This window comes from Amblyomma americanum, chromosome 3 (assembly GCF_052857255.1).
Source record: "Amblyomma americanum isolate KBUSLIRL-KWMA chromosome 3, ASM5285725v1, whole genome shotgun sequence".
NCBI lineage: Eukaryota > Metazoa > Arthropoda > Arachnida > Ixodida > Ixodidae > Amblyomma > Amblyomma americanum.
Window position 1 is genome coordinate 102,127,519 of NC_135499.1, and position 18,693 is coordinate 102,146,211.

Consider the following 18,693-nt stretch of genomic DNA (forward strand, 5'->3'; position numbering starts at 1 on the left):
CATCAGGCATCACGAAAAAGTCCTACGTTTAGAAATACATTGGCTGTTTCCGCCACATTTCTAAAAGATTTATCGTAGCGATGAACAGTCCTGCCATTGAATTGCTATTTCACATCTTCTATCCACGACTTGCAATAGTTGATACTCAACCATAGTTCAGGCATTATTTTACTACAGTAAACATGGCTTTTCCTAATAGGTTTTCAAAGTTAAGAACTTTCTATATTTTAAAGCTGATCGCACAAACTGCTGGGGTAAATGCTTTTTAACATTGATTTCAACAAAATTTTTTCATCGCGCGATTGTACCACATTAATTTAAGTGTCCGGATTGTGAGATTATTGCAGTTGATAACCTTGTGCCACACTTTGCCGCTCTAACAGTTGCGAATAGGTACTTGCCCGCTGGCATCAATAGGACGGATTGCTTTGATGGTTTACTACGAAATAACACCAACGTAGTTTTTCGAGAGACTACAATTCGAATCATGCTATATGGGGTTTCCGAAAAGATGTGAATGGGCAAGTACTTTGGTATTAGATGTCCACAAATGATGTGCGCTGCTACAAAAGCCTTGCTATAACTTTTATTCGGTTTCATTCTCGTTCAGCGATCCATTTGACTTTAGCTGTTAAGGGGGTTAGTATATCTTCATGGTTCCCACTTGACTGCAGTACATCAAGTGATCACTCTCTGAAAGGTTCACTATTGTGTGTAGCCCCCTTATGGTGACTGGTTCACTCGTGAACACTTCAAAGGTCAAGAAATTACAGTAAGACATTATATATCTTCTTGTGTGCTTTCGGTTCTTTCCAACAGGGCTTCCCAAGTTTTAACTTCTCTGTTGGAAGCCACTCAGACTTCTGTGTTTACGATGAATTCAGTTTTAACCCACAAGATTCCTTTGCTCTGAGGGAATGAAAACTGCGGAACCGTATACCGTTGCAGGAAGGCTGCATGGAAGGCCCCTGCCTATAACCAGTGCCCAAACAATTGAATAAATTACAAATTGTGTACCGCCTCGTTTAAAAGGAATATATCCGAAAAAAGGAGGATTATGATGGAAATTTGAACCATTTGTGCAACCCCGTAGACAGAAATAAACGAATATATAGAACGCAGTAACTATTAGCCTTCTATAGATTTAGCCGCAACCCCCCCCCCCCCACCAGGCAATTGATAATCTGAATTAAATAGCTCAAGAGCTTACCATGCGCTTTCATGCACTCAGCAGGGTTCCTTCGAATCTAACTCATCTGTGTGGAGACTTCACTGAAGTTGTTCAAAGGGAATAAGTGTCTATAGTTAGTGGTCTGGGTCTTCCGCCCTTGGCATTGACGGCGTCCCAGTTGGTGTGTTCAAATTTTGGTTGAATCAGTAGGCTGAACATAGAGTCGAGTTCCTTCTTCTTGCTGCGTGCTTGTTCTACCAGACCATTGTTCTGCACCCCATCAGGCAATAGATTATCTAAATTGCATCGGTCAGGAGCTCGCTGCGCGTTTTCATGCACGCAGTACAGCTTCTTCCATCTTACCTCATCTCAGTGCAGACTTTACAGAAGTCTTTCCATCTCAGTTGATGTCTATAGTTAGTGGTCTGCAGTCTGCTGTCCTAAGCGTTGACGGAGTAAAGCAGGTATGTCGAAGATATTAGCTGAAGACTTTACCCCGGATATCCCACATACTGTGGATTGGTTCTTGTAAAAAGTCTAGATTCCACCACACTGGAAAACAGCGAAAATGATTTTATTACTGAAAGACCGGTAGAGTGGATTTGATCCTGACAATATTTCGCGTCTCTCGCCCACCTCAATTCAGATTAAACTTGCGGATCGAGTGGTACACAGCTGCCTCACGAATCACTTATCGACTCTACGTGCCTTCAGTGAGGCACAGATTGGTTTTCACTGTGGGTGTTTGATTTCGGAGAGACGAACTAAGGTTGCATTGAAGCGGAAGGAAGTCTCAACACTAGTTACATTGGATATTGTAATGGCGTACGACAGTGTTGAGGACAGTGTTTTGCACCTTAAACTGTCTGACCAAAATAGCTGACCTCAGTCCTCCGACGCACCTTTTTCTCTTTATAAAGCAGATTTTAAACGGTAGGCTATTCGTTTGCACTGATGGTATTTACAATTCCAACACATACGCTACGTCGAGTGGCGTGCCTGAAGGTTCGGTGCTCTCGCCCTTTCTGTTTATTCTACTCATGCGTGATATTCCCGTCCATCCGGCTGTCAAGGTCCACGTGTACGCGGACGACACTGCATTCTTCGCTTCTGCGAGGGATGTTCATACTTTGTATTCACAGTAGCAAGCATACCTCACCGCTCTAGAAGTCTGGTTGGACAGTTTAATGTTAGGTTTAAATGTAAATAAGATTGCCCTCCTTTTGTTTCCTCCGGCATACCCTCTTTGCATCACCTTGCTGTATCGCTCCACCCCAAATCCAAACGGTTGATTTCATAAGAATACCTGGGTATTATTTACGATCCGTAGTTGGACTGGTGGCTTCAATTTATAAGTATATGTACTTAAAAGCAAGCGCGCCCTTAAAGGTTCGTTAACGTAGCCGAAGAGTTCTACACAGACCTGTGCTGTAGCCAAGGTAATCAGAGCGTTAATAAGAAAGACAGCAGTGCACAGCAATGTGTCATCCCGCCAGTAACAAAAGATGAAGTAAAGAAAGCCTTAGAAGCAATGAAAAGGGGATAAGCAGCTGGGGAGGATCTGGTAACAGCAGATTTGTTGAAGGATGCAGGGGACATCGTGCTAGAAAAACTAGCCACCCTGTATACGCAATGCCTTATGACCTCGACTGTACCAGAAGCTTGGAAGAATGCAAACGTTCTCTTAATTCATAAGAAGGGAGACGCCAAGGACTTGAAAAATTACAGGTCGATCAGCTTACTATCCGTTGCCTACAAAGTATTTACTAAGGTAATCGCTAATACAGTCAGAGTAACGTTACACTTTAATCAACCAAATCATCAGGCACGCTTTCGTAAAGGATATTTCACAATAGATCATATTCACACTATCAATCAGGTGATAGAGAAATGCACAGAATATAACCAACCTTCATATATAGCCTTCATTGATTACGAGAAAGCATTCGACTCAGTGGAAACCTCGGCAGTGATACAGGCATTGCGTAATCAGATGGTAGAAGAGCCTTATGTCAAAATACTGGAAGATATATATAGCAACTGCACAGCTACTATAGTCCTCCATAAATTCAGCAATAAAATTCTAATAAGGAAGGGCGTCAGGCAAGGACACCCGATCTCGCCACTGCTGTTCACCGCATGTTTACAGGAGGTATTCTGAGGCCTGAATTGGGAACAGTTGGGAATAAGAATAAATGGAGAATACCTAAATAATCTGAGAATCGCTGATGACATTGCCGTGCTGAGTCACTCAGGAGGTGAACAGCAAATCGTGATCTATGAGTTAGGCAGAGCAGAACGATGGGTCTAAAAATTAACAAGCAGAAAACCAAAGTAATGTTCAACAGCCTAGCAAGGGAATAGCAGTTCACAATCGGAAGCGAGGTGCTGGAAGTGGTAAAGGAATACGTCTACTCCGGGCATGTAGTGACAGCTGATCCGGATCATGAGAGGGAAATAACTAGAAGGAGAAGAATGGGGTGGACTGCATATGGCAGGTTCTCTCAGATCATGAATGGCAGTTTACCAATTTCTCTCAAGAGAAAAGTGTACAACAGCTGTATCTTACCGGTATCCACCTAAGGGACAGAAACGCGGAGGCTAACGAAAGAGTTCAGATTAAGTTAAGGACAACGTAGCGAGCCATGAAAATAAAAATGTTAGGTGCAACGTTAAGAGACCGGAAGCGGGCAGAGTAGGTGAGGGAACAAACGCGGGTTAAGGACATCCTAGTCGAAATCAAGAGAAAGAAATGGGCTTGGGCAGTGCATGTAATGCGAAGGCAAGATAACCGCTGGTCCTTAATGGTAACGGAGTCAATTTCAAGAGAAAGTAAGCGTAGCGGGGGAAGGCAGAAGGTTAGATGGGCGGATGAGATTAAGAAGTTTGTAGGCAAAGGGTGGATGCAGCTGGCAAAGGACAGGGTTAATTGGAGAGACATGGGAGAGTCATTTGCCCTGCGTTGGAGTAGTAAGGCTGATGATGATGATGCATACCAGCCACAAAGTGTGGGCATGGGTCGTGACACTTTGCTCGGTATTTATAATTGTCATGTAAGGCCGCTACTTCAAATTAGTTGTTTTATTTCCTCGTTTTACAAAGTCGTTTCAACATCTGATTCTTTTGGAGAGGCGCGCTGTGCGCATTTATCTTGGACTACAAAAAACAGTGGCTGATGCTCTGATGCTTTCGGAGGTGCTGCTACCGAATTTAAACTCATGGTCTCAGCTTCAAACCCTGGGAAGAATTCGGGAAGCTTTAGAAGGTTTCCAGCGATTTGCTAGCCCAATGTTCTAAACGAACTCGGTTCTGTTTTGAAAATTTATTTGGCCTAGGTATATTCTCCCAGATATTGTGTTCACAGATTTTTTGCTAATGAACTATTTCTCAAAATCTATTCTGTAGTACAGGTTCGTAATCTGCGGACTTATGCCGCAGTTCCATTTGACTACAGAGTCCCACGAAATAAAAAGACTTATCCCGCAGCGGATAAGCTACGAAATTGAAGAGTTCGTACGGCACTGACAGCCATCTCAGAGTAACCAGCGAAGCGATCCAAGGCTTCAGTGAATTGTTGGACCAAACCAGGTAAACCTCAGAGTCGACTACACATAGATTTCGCTGGCCCAGTTAAGGAAGAAGTATTCTTAATAGTGGTGAACTCGTGCAGAAACTGGGCCGAGGTCGATGTCATGTCATCCATGAGGGCTACGGCTGTCGCTACCAGCATAAGGAAGACGTTTGCTATACGCGGCATGTCAGACGTTACCTTTCCAGACGACACAGAATTCACTAGCTTGGATTTGCAGACGTTTTTAAATTGTAATGGCGTTTCTGCTATTTTCAATGCACCTTATTATCCCGCCAGTAATGATAGAGCGGAGAGAATGTTTTGGGAAATTTAAAGCAAAGCTTTAAAGAAACAACAGGATGGCTCAACGCTGTACAAGATTTCGCGGTTCCTGGTTAGAGACACGACGCTACATTCGGTCACGGGGCAATGGCCGACAGAATTAACGATCGGACGAAAGCCGCGGGCAGCCTTGGAAAGGCTTCGCCCGGATCGGCAACAAGCGCCAAAGCTGAAACGATCGGAGACTAAAAGGTTCCATGTCGGTGACACGGTCTACGTTATAAGCTTTTCTCCAGGTCCAAGGTGGAATGCGGCCAAGGTTGTGGCCATCATGGGCCCGGTGTTCTACATGGTGCAGGTGGGCAATGGCGAGCGTCATCACAGGCACCCGAACCAGCTGAGGAGCGCCTGGACGAGGCTCGACGGCGATCCAATCACACGTGAAGACTACCATAAAAGGATTCCTCGTGCAGCCAGACGGCCAAAGCAGCTGCCGGAAAACACAGAAGCAACCCCAGGTGCAAGTCCAGACCAAGCCACCCAAGACCCTGTCCAGGCGCGACGATTTGTGGATGGCGATCCACATTTACTGGAGGCCCGGCAGCCGGGGCTTGTGAGCCGGCGGAGCGGGCTGTAGACGCTGCAGACCAGGCCGGTTGCCGAATGCGTTCTGTTAAGCGCGAGCGAGCTCGCGCTCACAGTTTCGTCTTCGTCATCAGCGCCGCTGGCGATACGAGCGCCGCTACAGGTTCTCCCCTCCCCCCGCCCTTAGAGAGGTGCGCGTTAAAGGGAACAGGAAAAAAATATGCCATGTACATATTTCGATATGTCGCTCAAGTTCAGGGGACAGCTAGGTTCGGGCATGCCACCGGGCGGGGGATGCAAACTCCGGCGGTCGAACCTGGCTACTTCGCGAAGTGCGAGGCGAGCCAAAAGATGAGGATGATGACGGAAAGAACAGGCAGGAATAGTCATCCACGAATTGGCTGCGAGCTGGACATGCTCCAGTCGTTAGGTCACCTGGTGGGGCCGGCACTTGGGTTAAAGTTGGACGAGAAATGATAATACAGAAAATGAGACCGCGTGGGGATTTACGGGAGTTATGCGATGTGCGCAGGCGCAGTCGATGCGGACAAAGGTATGGCGGGGGGAAGCCACAGCAGTAGAAATGAAGGCGATGCCTCGGCGGCTGGCGATGAGGAAACGACGCCGGACGGCATTGGGCTTGAGGTCTGCTGCGTGGGGCACGGGCTGCCGTGTAAGAAAGTAGTCGAAGCGGTCGACGGGATGCAGGGGCTGTCTGCAAAAACGAGCTCACTGTGGCATTGGAACAGGTGGTTGGGGGCACAGGACGCAAGTGTGGGGTATAGTTGTCAGAATTGGAAACATGCGGTAGCGCTGAGTCCATAGGAGATGCTGGATGGAGCCCGCTGTAATGCGTCGCAAGCATGCCATCACTTTCGGTGGCTGTCTCGTCTATCGCGGTGGCACAGTTACGTGGGAAGGTGTCAAACGGGCAGGGAGCCGTGGACGGCGGTTCGATTCGCCCTTGATGCGCGACAATGCTCTCGTGTGGCGTGCATGTGTGCCTCGCGAGAGGAAGGACAGTTGGGCTCACTGTGGTTGTGCATAAGGTAGGAGGCGAACAGGCGTCTGGAAACGACTGGGGACCGGGTCGAGAGAATGCTCTTCTGGTGATGGCACAAGGGCAGACGGCAAGGGTGGCAAGCAGGGCTGGGCAGGAGGTGCCATGAGACGGGAACTCGCAGGTGGATGGCCGTCCATAGAGGCCAGTAGAGCAGACTTGGGAGGGACCGGGGTTTAGGATGAGGCAGCTGGTTGAGAAGGTGCTCGCGTGGCACTTGCCGAACCTTGGGTGGGGGCTCATTCGGTGGCGGTGATAGTGGACAGACCGGTGTGGGAAGCGGCTCCAATGCAGTAGCTGGCGGTGGGACAGTCGAAGCAGCTATGAGGGGAGATTCGGCCAGTGGCCGTGAGTTGAGTTGCGGCGCAGGTTCCGAGTCCGGAGCAGCAGCGCAGAGAGTCGGCAGGAGCTCCAAGCCGAAATACGCAGTCAGGCTCTCTTTGAAGTCGGCGTAAATGTCGGGGCCAGGAGGCCGCAACTGCAGCTTTGCCAGGAGACTGGGTGGAAGTTCGCTGCTGGCGTGCTGATAGCGCGGCAGCTGGCAGGACACATGGCTGACGTGGAAGTGCGAGTCCAGCAGCGCCAGCCACAAAACGGGGTCCCTGGCATAAAACACCTGCAGGCCGGGCAGCCGGGGAAGGAAGGAGCGCTGATACGGCTGAAGGAGCTCACCGGATGCGATGGTAGGCGCGTACATGGCGGCGAGAAGAAGCTGCCGGAAACCGGGCACGAACAACGAGGGTTTAGCAGCAAGGCCGAGTGGAGGGACAGAATGGTCACAAGCTCAGAGTTGGTAGGAGTGGCGTTGCGTGCTTCGGGGCTGTCGTCCGGAGTCACCAGATGTGGAAGGCGATCCACATTTATTGGAGGCCCGGTAGCCGCGGCTGGTGAGCCAGCGGAATGGCCTGTCGACGCTGCTGGCCAGGCCGGTTGCCGAATGCTTTCTGTCCAGCACAAGCGAGCTCGCTCTCAGAGTTTCGTCCTCATCCTCAGCGCCACTGGCGATACCAGCGCCGCTACAGCTCAACACGCGATCGACGACCTGTAGGACACTAAGGCGTTGGTTACTAGCATTGTGTAACGAATCTTAGAAGAAAGGAGCGTAATGTACTGATATTGCATGTGCTTACTGATACTGCATTTCCATTAATATCGCTTATCAGCCACGCAAGCGGAGGTCGGCGGATCACATAATCGTCACACTATAAAAGGCACTGCATCATTAAACAACTTATTCTGTTCGTCCCTGGCGCCCGACTGATACTCAAGGTGTAATAAACGGACTAATGTAGGCGTATCTGGACAGCTATACTACCCATACTGCAGTTTTCACAGTTGCCCCCCCCCCCCCCCCTCACCCCGCCACTAAAGGAAGCTATTAGTATTTATACTAGGGCTCTTGATTCGAGTGATTATACCGCACCCCTGATTATACGCCTATATTCGTTGCCGAATTCATAGCGATTTAGGCAGTCTTACAAAAGTTTCCTTGCAGCTTTAATCAGGTTATTATACATTCTAACAGCCTTTCTGTTCTGAATGCCCTCGAAGGCTCGAGGAACGATCTTCTCAACCGTTCTATACGATTTTTTATTCTACTACATGCTATAGAATTGCCTTTTTTTCGCGGCGTTCCTGGACGTTGTGGCTTTGGTGCTAATGTGAAGGCTGAATTTTTATAAAGTCTGCCCTCTTTGGACCAACGGTGCATTTATTCTAAACACTCTGCACTTGCAAGCACACCTCTTTCAACGTTTCCTGCAACTGCACTCCTTGAGTTATGAGCCTGTAATTGCTGCATCGAATTTTAAGCATTTGGCATTATCTTGGATTGTCAGGCCTATGCGGGTAACACCAATACGAGGTGTCAGTGAGACTCTTGCGGTGCAGAATACCCCGCTTGAATCTTTATTGGTGTCGATCGAGGTTTTTCTGTAGAACCTCCGTTAATAATGTGTCGAAAATGCAACACTTGATTATTTTCTCTGCAGTCGGCGGTCTGCTTCTCTGCGAATAGCTTATCTGGAGATTCCCCTCGCTGGATTAGGGCTTTCTCTTTCTATTCCTGTTCTCTCTTTTGGCGCAATCGCCTGAAGAAATGTCCTGAAACGAGTGTGCGATTATATTCATATTATTTCTTCAGGAAGATTCCTTTGTTATAACTTTCCAAACCATTTACTTTCAACAAAATTTCACCCACGTCTAGCTTAATTGCGCCTATGTGCCACTTTTGCTTTAATGCAAGGCACTCTGACCGATCCCCCACTGTGGATATGTGCCACTCCAAACCACTGCAAACGCAAACCAGGCCCAATGCAAGATGTCAAGGTAGAACAAACGAAAACAGCACCTGTCGCAACAATCAGTTGGATTTTTGAGAATATAGCTTCCAGACTTTAAAGCCGGAACGAGAAGTCACAGTATTAAAATTTGGGCATAATTAGGCAAGCAGAGGGAGAGCCCAGTCAGGCTGTGAGGAATATGTCTATTTAAAATACACCTCAAGGATCCCAGATGTGGGGTGTTACATGTGAGATAGGAGTACATCATCCAAGCAGTATATTAGTTAACATAGAGTAAATTATTTTGTCGATACAACTTTTGAAATGCTGTGCAATGGAGTAGAGCATGGAAGCAGGAGGAAGATCATTTCAGTCTTTTGCAGTCTGAGTGAAAAATGAGAAAAGATGCGCAGTAGTATGGGCAGGCGGTGGATGAACACTTCTGCTGTGGCTTGCACGTTACGAAGTCTGGTGAGAGGGCAGGATGAGAGAGCTAGATAGGTGTGAATGTTTAAATTTATTAAATAGACAAAGTTGACAACTTTAGCAGAGGGGGAGGCAATTTTAATTTGACGGCGAAGGAAGGCAAGGCATCGGTTAGCTTCGTTTGTTACTGCCGAAATGTCGTCATAGGATGGAACACAGGAGATTACTGAACCAAAAATGGTTTAATTGTGTTGTGGATAGGAGTGTTCTCGTTGGAAAGATATTACGGATATTGTGTTTGTATAGATAAACATGAAATATATGTTCACCAGGCTTCAATGAGATTTAGATCAATTTTTAATGCGGATATATAGGTAGTATTATAGATGAGGCGATATATAGCGCACTCATCTGCGAAGAAGCGAATTTTAGGGGATATGCTATCCGAGAAATCGTTGGTGTAGACATTTGCGATGTACACGTGTTGGCGAATACGAATTGCTGAAGGCTAGTGAGAAAATAGTGAATCGAAGTTAGAACTTAAGGGTTAATATTTGGTCATGAAAGTTTTGAAAAAACACGTCTGTGAGGAGCCTGTCAAATGCCTTCTCGATATAGACGAACACTCTGATTGCAGGAATGGTACTATTGCCACGAAGTGCTAACTGCAGTCCGGAGAACAGAAGGGCTGCGAAAATGGTGTCAAAACAAAACTATTTATTTGGACTGACTTGCACCCACAATGGACGGAGTCAATCGGCGGCGGCGTAGCAACAAGCATGCTCGGTGGTAGTCGAGCACAATGCCCGCCGCTGTCGGCCGTGCTCAATTCAAAGGTGATAGAGGAATTTCAAGATCAAGCATGCAAAATTTCTAGAACATTCTGGAACAGCATAGAATAAGCTCTGCCTAGATGCGATCAATCGAGATAAATCTGGTCGCATCTTGCATCGCAAACAAAGCTATAAAGCGGCGTCCCGGCAGCTTTGAAGAATGAACAAAGAAACACTCCAAAGGTTCGCGGCATTAGTTATGACTTGAACAAGAATCGACCCAATGCATTAAAACAAATAAGGAGACTAGCAAGAAATAAAACAAATCCTGCGAAAATAAACACAGACTGTGGAAACACCGGGTCCTTTCGCGCGCATAAAAGGACTTTAGACGGACGAAACGGACAACTTCTGGCCGTACGCGGCGTCACTGGGATGCCGTCAATGCGTAGGGAGGACTTCGTAATCCAGTTCACCCAGCCGGCGATGAACCTTGTACGGGCTGAAATAGCGACGCAAAAGCTTTTCACTTAATCAACGGCAGCGAATGGGCGTCCAAACCCAGACTTGGTCTCCTTGGTTGTATTCCGCGTTGCTTCTATGTAGGATGAAACGTCTGGCGTCGGTCCGCTGCTCATCTTTGGTCCTTAATCGGGACACTCTTCGGGCTTCTGCGCGTTGAAGGTAGGCGGCGACGTCGTCGTTCTTTTCTTCGGTAACGTTGGGAAGCATAGCGTCTAGCGTGGTCTTGACCACCCTGCCATGGAGGAGCCTAAAAGGCGTCATCTGGGTGGTCTCCTGTACTGCGGCGTTGTAGGCGAAGACGGCGTAAGGCAGGGTGGCGTCCCAGGTCTTGTGTTCGACATCGACATACATGGCGATGATATCGGCGATGGTTTTGTTCAGGCGCTCAGTCAGTCCGTTGGTTTGCGGATGGTATGCAGTTGTCCTCCGGTGGCTGGTTTCGCTGCAACGCAAAATGGCTTGCGTTAGTTCCTCCGTGAATACTCTTCGTCTGTCCGCGATGAGCACATCGGGGCGCTGTGTCACAGAAAAATGCATTCCACGAACAATTTGGTGACTTCTGCTGCTGTTCTGTTCGGTAGGGCATTTGCCTCGGCGTAGCGGGCCAGGCAGTTCGTCGCTGTGACGATTCACTTATTTACAGACGTTGTCGTTAGGAAAGCGCCAAGCAAGTCCACGCCTATATGCTGAAATGGCCTTGAGGGGGGTTCAATGGGGTTCAGAAATCCTTCTGGTCGGGTGGGAGGGGTCTTTCGTCCAGATAATCTCGGGAGGTTTTCACATAATGTGCGACATCGGCAGAGAGTCGGGGACGGTAATACTTGTTTTGAATTTGGGCGGAGGGTGCGAGAAATCCTGATATGTCCAGGTTCGGCTCGTTGTGTGAAGCCTGTAGAATTTCTTCGCGAAGACAAGCAGGTACAACGAGAAGCAAGGCTGTTTTGCTCGCTGCGTAGTTATTCACGATGACATCATTCTGTACACAGAACGAAGACAGTCCTACCTTGCAAGAGGCGGGGGGGAAGGTGAAGAAACCTTGTATTTAAAGTATCGATGAGGCCTTTTAGGTCGGGGTCCGAGCGTTGTTGCTGGGCAAAAGAGCTCGGGCTGATGGGTCCCAGGAAGGCGTCCTCATCGTCGTCCGTCGGCGGTGCATCTGCAGTGGCTCGTGAGAGGCAAGTCCGTCAGGAATTGTAAACGATGGTGCGTCAAACTCCTGGAAGCACAGACTCCATCGAGCGAGGCGGCCAGGATGGTACTTCAAATTGGCAAGCCTGCACAGCGCGTGGTGATCGCTGACAACCTTGAAGTTTCGTCCGTACAGGCAGGGGCGGAATTTCGACGTAGCCCAGATGATGGCAAGGCACTCCTTCTCAGTTGTCGAATAGTTAGCCTCGTCCTTGGAAAGAGAACGGCTAGCGTATATGCGATGACTTTCTCCAGGCTGTCGCTTTTTGGAACGCGGACGGCGCCTAGGCCCACGCTGCCTGCTTCGGTATAAACTTCAGTACCGGCGTTTTCATCAAAATGCGCGAGGACCGGAGGGAACTGTAAACGACGCTGAAGTTCTTCGAAGGCTTCTGCTTGCGACGCTTCCCATTTGAATGACACGCCTGCCTTCGTGAGTTGGGTCAGGGACTCCGCGATGCGCGACATGTTTTTCACAAATCGTCGCTAATATGCCCACAGTCTGAGTAATCTTTGCACTGCTTTCTGCGTGATTATCCAGAGTTCTCATGGAAGCGATGGCCTCGTCCGTCGAAAGCGTGATCAGCTTGCATCGCAGGTCGATGATCGCCTGAGCCCATTAAGGAAATACATGCCCAAGATCACTTCGCGGGAGCATTGCCGTAGCACAACGGAGGTCGCAGGATAGGTATGTCCTTTGACAGTCACTCGCGCTCTGTGTCATCCTGATGGCGTAATGTGGTGGCCCCCTGCGGTGCGAATTTGTGGGCCGTCCTAAGCGGTCGTGACGTTTCTCAGCTGCGCAATGAATGTTTCATTCATCACCGAGTATTTGGCTCCTGTGGCCAATAGAGCGGTAACTTTCCGGTCGTCGGTAACTACTTCTAAGTAGGACGTCCTGGCGTTTGCATTGCACCTCGTCGTGGGCGTCGTCTGTTCACGGCTTCGTTCGGTATCAGAATCGTGGGTAGGACGCGTCATCGAAGCTTTTCTCGGTAGTTGCGTCGTTTTGAAAACGGTTCGCGTCGTGGTCGAGGTTCCTATCGTATGCAGCGTCGGCGTGCCGGGGACGGCGTCTTTGATCTGTATGGCCGTTGGAAGTTCAATGTTTAGCTCGCGAGCAACCTCACCTCCAGAGGTTGCTGTCTTTAGTTTCCCCCACGGGGGCTGAAACACCTTCCTCGTACAGTGGCTGAGTAGCAGCGGTGTGGCTACGCAAAACGTGAGGCTGACGGCGATGGTGAGCGCCAAAAGCTGTTCAGCGAGTACGCCTCTCGACGCAGGTACTCGTCGATTTCTTGCGGGCGTTGGCTGAAGCGTGGTCGGGGTGCGTCAACGACAAATCCACGAAGACCGATATGTCGGTACGGGCTGTGACGAATAATATGGCCGGCCTCACTGCAATAGAAGCACAACGGTCGGTTGTCCGAAGTCCTCCAGGCGTCGCATTTCCTGGGGCTTGAGCATCGTTCGTAGGCTGGGCGGGAAGAGGCAGGGACGCGGCGTATGGGAACAAGTGGTTCATGTCGGAGAGGACGTAGGGGTTGTCGTTGGGGCTGAGGAGTGCATGCTGCAGTGGCGTAGGTCATGGCCTGGGGTTCTGTGGCCGTCGGGGTGTCAAGTGCCTGTTGCGCTTCTTCCTGCACTCTTCCATGAGAGACGCTCCTTGGGGCTGTGCGGAAGATGGCAGTAATTGGTGTAGCTAATCACGGAGGATTTCGCGGATAACTTCCCGCAAATTGTCTCTGGTGGTGGTTGTGTCCGGACGGATTGCACAGGCAGCGAAAGGACGGTTTTACTGCCGAGCCCGAACATCGAGGATCTTCTCAATCGTGCAGGCTTCTTGCAAGAACTCCTCGACTGCTTCTGACGGCTGGCGGACAAGGCTGACAAAGAGTTGTTCTTTTACGCCGCGCTTTAAAAACAACGTTCTTTTCCTCGGTCATTTCGGGGTTGGCGCGGCGAAAGAGGCACTTGATCTGTTCGACGTAACCGCGGGCTGGATCATTCGGAGGCTGAATCTTTGACTCGAGGAGTCGCTCGGCTCTTTCTTTCCTCACGACACTGGTGAATACCTTGAAAAGTTCCTTCTTGAATAGCACCCAAGTCATTTGGGACGACTCGTCGTTTTCGTGCCACGCATGTGCTGAGCCATCCAATGAGAAGAACACGTGTTCAATTTTTGCCGCATCATCCCACTTGTTGAATGATGCCACGCGCTCAAATTGGTCCAACCATTCTTCAGGATCTTCGCTAGGGATCCATTGAAAGTTGGCGGCACCCGTGGCTGCGGCAGTATGATCGGTGTCGACATCTTTGGCTGCGTTGCGGTGCTCGTAGGAGCGTCTTTTCGCTGTCTGGCGCGGTCCGGCAGGGTTGCGAACTCAGGCTGCTCTCCCTGGAGACGTCGGCTGGCTCGATGAGCTACTGGCTCGTCCTCGGGTGCGAAGCGCTGAGGGCTGGCTTCACAACAAGAAGGGGGTGTCCGGTGCATGGAAGGCTACCCTCCACCAGATGTCACGAAGTGGTGACTGCAGACAGGGGAGCAGAGAGGCTGCGAATATTGTGTTTAAGCGAAACTTTATTTGGGGTGTCTTACACCCACATTGGGTTGAATCACTCGGTGGCGGCGTATGAATAAGCGAGCTCGGCGGTCGTCGAACAGAATTCCCGCCGCTGTCTGCCGTGCTCAATTTAAAGCTGATAGCGACTTTTCAGATTAAGCGTGCAAACTTACTAGAACATTCTGGAACAACATAGAATCAGGTCTACCTGGATGCGATCAATCGAGATAAACTGGTGGCGTCTTGCATCGCACGCAAAGCGATAAAGCGGCGTGCCTGCAGCTTTGAAGAATAAACAAATAAACACTGCAAAGATTCGCGGCAATATCAGTAGAATAGCTTATGTCATTAACAAAAAGCGCTAAAAAACCATGTTCGCAAGGATGAAAAAATTCATGGATATTAAAAATTTAATTACACCAGAGAAGATTACATGTTCGTTGAACGTCGATGCGACACTATTAAGCGAGATTGGACGGTAGCTTTGATACCGGAATGATCTTGCCCACTTTCCAGTCTGCCGGCACCACTGCAGATTAAAGGGACTGCTGAAGTATGCGAGATAAGATGACACTCGTGGCGATTTTAGTGCCGTTTACTATTTTTGAGTTAATTCTATCGATTCCAGCTGATGACGTAGGCTTGAGCGATTCGATGAGCTTCATAATGCTATGAGGGTCGAATGTAACCTCCATTGTATGACGGTCGGGGCAATTCACTTCAGGTGCGTCGTCATCCGGTTCATTTGGAAATACAGCTGAAGAAGTACGATTCAATAACTCTACGGGTTCGTCATGAGGAACTGGGCAGTTTTGAATGAAAGCCAACGGCTGATTTTTTCTCACATTGCGCTGCATTTACGTAATGCGACAGAAATTCTCTAAATAACCCTGCAAGATGTTATCCAAGGTAGCCATCGAAAGATATTTCGCGTGGTTAGATTATAGTCACAAAAAAAAAACAATTTGACTGAGGAGTGGTCAAAACAGGCGCAAAGGCAAACTTCAATCCGTGCTTGTGTTAATAGTAAATTATGTTCGCAGATGATTGCGTGCTCTACCAGCGAAAAAATAAAAAAAGAAGATCAAGCAACGTTATACGTGGCCCTTAACAACTTTGTGCAGAAGTGTAGCAGTTTACAAATGGTCATTAACCTAGAAAAAATAGGAGCGGTTTCAGGTACAAAAAGAAATCAAAGCATAACTACCCGTATCATGTTAGCAACGTCATTCTGGAAAGTACTACGGAAATGAAATACATTGGCGTTCTTATCTCTCCACACCTTGGACAGAAGTGCATAACATAACCAAGAAAGCAAATATCAGGCTTCTCTTCCTTAAACGCATGTTATGTTTTTCTGCTTCCGAGACCACGCTCTTGTCCAACCAATCTTAGAATACGCGAGCATCGTTTGGTTTTCGTACGCTAAAACTCACATTATGCTCGAGTCAGTGCAATGAAAACTTCCTCGTTTTACCTACAATGAATACCAGCGCACAAACTCTCCCAAAGAACTCCTTATGCGAGCAGTCCTACCTACGCTAGCAAGCGTGCAACATCGCACAGACTGAAGTTTTTATGCTTGCTTATTCATAAACCGCTTACATGAATACTACATTTACGCCACTTTCAGCCAGTCCAGGGGAACGTGCCATGAGCACTACTTTACGCTTGAATAGTGCAGTTTTCGCAACAGTGCATACTACTTTTCTTCTTTATCGCGGGCAGTACGCGAATGAAACGGACTGGATAAGCTGGATACTTCATAGCCTTCACTAGAAAAGTTTGTACAGTTTGCCGCGACAGCTGTGCTGTTAACTAGCCAAAATTAATTGTCCTGTTTGTTATCGTGTATTTGACTTTGTTTGTACGAGATAGCTGCGACATCTTCCTTTTATATACTTTTTGCTCTGAATATACGCCTGGCGAAGATGATTACGGATTTTTATGGCGCAAAGGCATCTATGACCAAAGAGCGCCAAACAAAACGTATTTTTGAATTCTCAAGGTGGGGTCAAAGATCTATTTCCCAAGCATTTCACCCTTAAATAAGCCGAACACCAGACCAGGGGAAGTCTTGTACTCATTGTATCACCGGTGGGTAGCCGGCTGCACTGGGGTCCAAAATTGCGCACAAATCTTTAGACATAGCTTTATCCGCATTCCATGGGGCGTGTTCAAAATAAGCTTTAGATATTTTGTAAAACTAATTCCTGAGTGGCGTGTGAAAGTTCTGCGCATACGTTATATACGGACTTTTCGTGACAGGCATTCTCTCGCTTTTCCAGTGGCTGACAAAAATCATTAGGAATGAATAAATGAATGAACGATTTTTTTTTTATCTCGAAGGATGCCCTGCTTTTATTTTGCAGTACACTAAGCCAGACGTGCTTTTGGTTGCCGTTACTCAACTGTATCTGAGAACAATGTGCCAAAATTGCGGCTACGCAGACGCTCGAACTAGCGCCCAATCACATGTTGAGATTTCCGCGGCAAATACATTCATGTACACTCGTAAGTAAAAAGATCAGCACAGTGACGTCACCGCAGCAGCGAAAATCGCACCGGGCTCTTGGCGCGGCACCGTGCTTTGCAAACTCACCCGGAAATTTTGTTTGTGACGTGCTCGTAACAGCAGCCCCGAGTGTTGCTATGTGCCGCTCCTGTGGCATGTCACTAGTTTAATATATTTTTACTCGCGACTGCGCAGGTGCGGGCATAAGTAAACAGGGCTCTCTACGTTTTTTAGGTGCACTCACGCCTTCCCTATTTGGATCGAAGAAACGTTTCTCCACAAGAAACCGCCCCAGTGTCCATATACTATTGTTGCAGATTTCAGTTAGGCAACGCGTGAAAAATATTCGTAGACAACAGTGTGGTGCGTTCACTTTTTTCCGCATTTGTACTGCAAAACACTTCACGGGATATAATAGGTTGCCTCGTAAGAACGTCGGCGCGATGCAGACAGCTAAGACAAAAGAGGCGTTTGGTTTATATTCCTTTCAATCCTTTAGAACAGAGTTAAAGCCTTTAGACCAGAAAGCGTATAAGCAACGTTTTAGTGTTATGATTTGCACCCATGTACAAATGACATCCTTTTTTAAGATTCGCAATGTTTATAACGGCCTATCATGATCACAATCATCGTCATCATCATCAACCTTACTACACCCACTGCAGGGCAAATGATTCTCTCATGTCTCTCCAATAATTCCTGTCCTTTGACAGCTGCATCCACCCTTTGCCTGCCAACTTAATCTCATCCGCCCATCTAACCTTCTGCCTCCCCCCGCTACGCTTACTTTGTCTTGGAATCCAATCCGTTACCCTTAAGGACCAGCGGTTATCTTGCCTTCTCATTACATGCCCTGCCAAAGCCTATTTCTTCCTCTTGATTTCGACTAGGATGTCATAAACCCGCGTTTGTGTCCTCCCCCCTCTACCCGCTTCCGGTCTCCTAACGTTATACAGATCATTTTTCTTTCTACGGCTCGCTGCATTGTCCTTAACTTAAGCTCAACTCTTTTCGTTAGCCTCCACGTTTCTGCCCCGTAGGGGAGTACCTCTAAGATACAGCTGTTGTAGAATTTTCTCTTGAGGGAAATTGGTAAACCGCCATTCATGATCTGAGGAAACCTGCCATATGCGCTCCACCCCATTCTTATCCTTCTAGTTATTTCCCTCTCATTATCTGGATCAGCTGCACAACCTGCCCGAAGTAGACGTATTCCTTTACCACTTCCAGCACCTCGCTTCCAATTGTGAACTGCAATTCCCTTGCTAGGCTGTTGAACATTACTTTGATTTTCTGTATGTTAATTTTTAGACCCACCGTTTTGCTCTGCCTGTCTAAATCATTGATCATGCTATGTAATTCACCTCCTGTGTGACTCTGCAAGGCAATGTCATCAGCAAATCGCAGAGTGATTAGGTATTCTCCATTTGCTCTTATTCCCAGCTATTCCCAATTGAATAGCATTGGCGAGATCGTGTCTCCTTGCCTGACGCCCTTCCTTATTGGAATTTCATTGCTGAATTTATAGAGGACTGCGCCTGCTGTGCAGTTGCTATATATATCTTCCAGTATTTTTATGTTAGGCTTTTCTACACCCTGATTAAGCAATGCTTGTGTGACTGCGGAGGTTTCCACTTAGTCGAATGCTTTCTCGTAATCAATGAAGACGATATATAGATATTGGTTATATTCTGCGCATTTCTATATCACCTGATTGATAGTGTGTATATGATCGATTGTGGAATATTCTT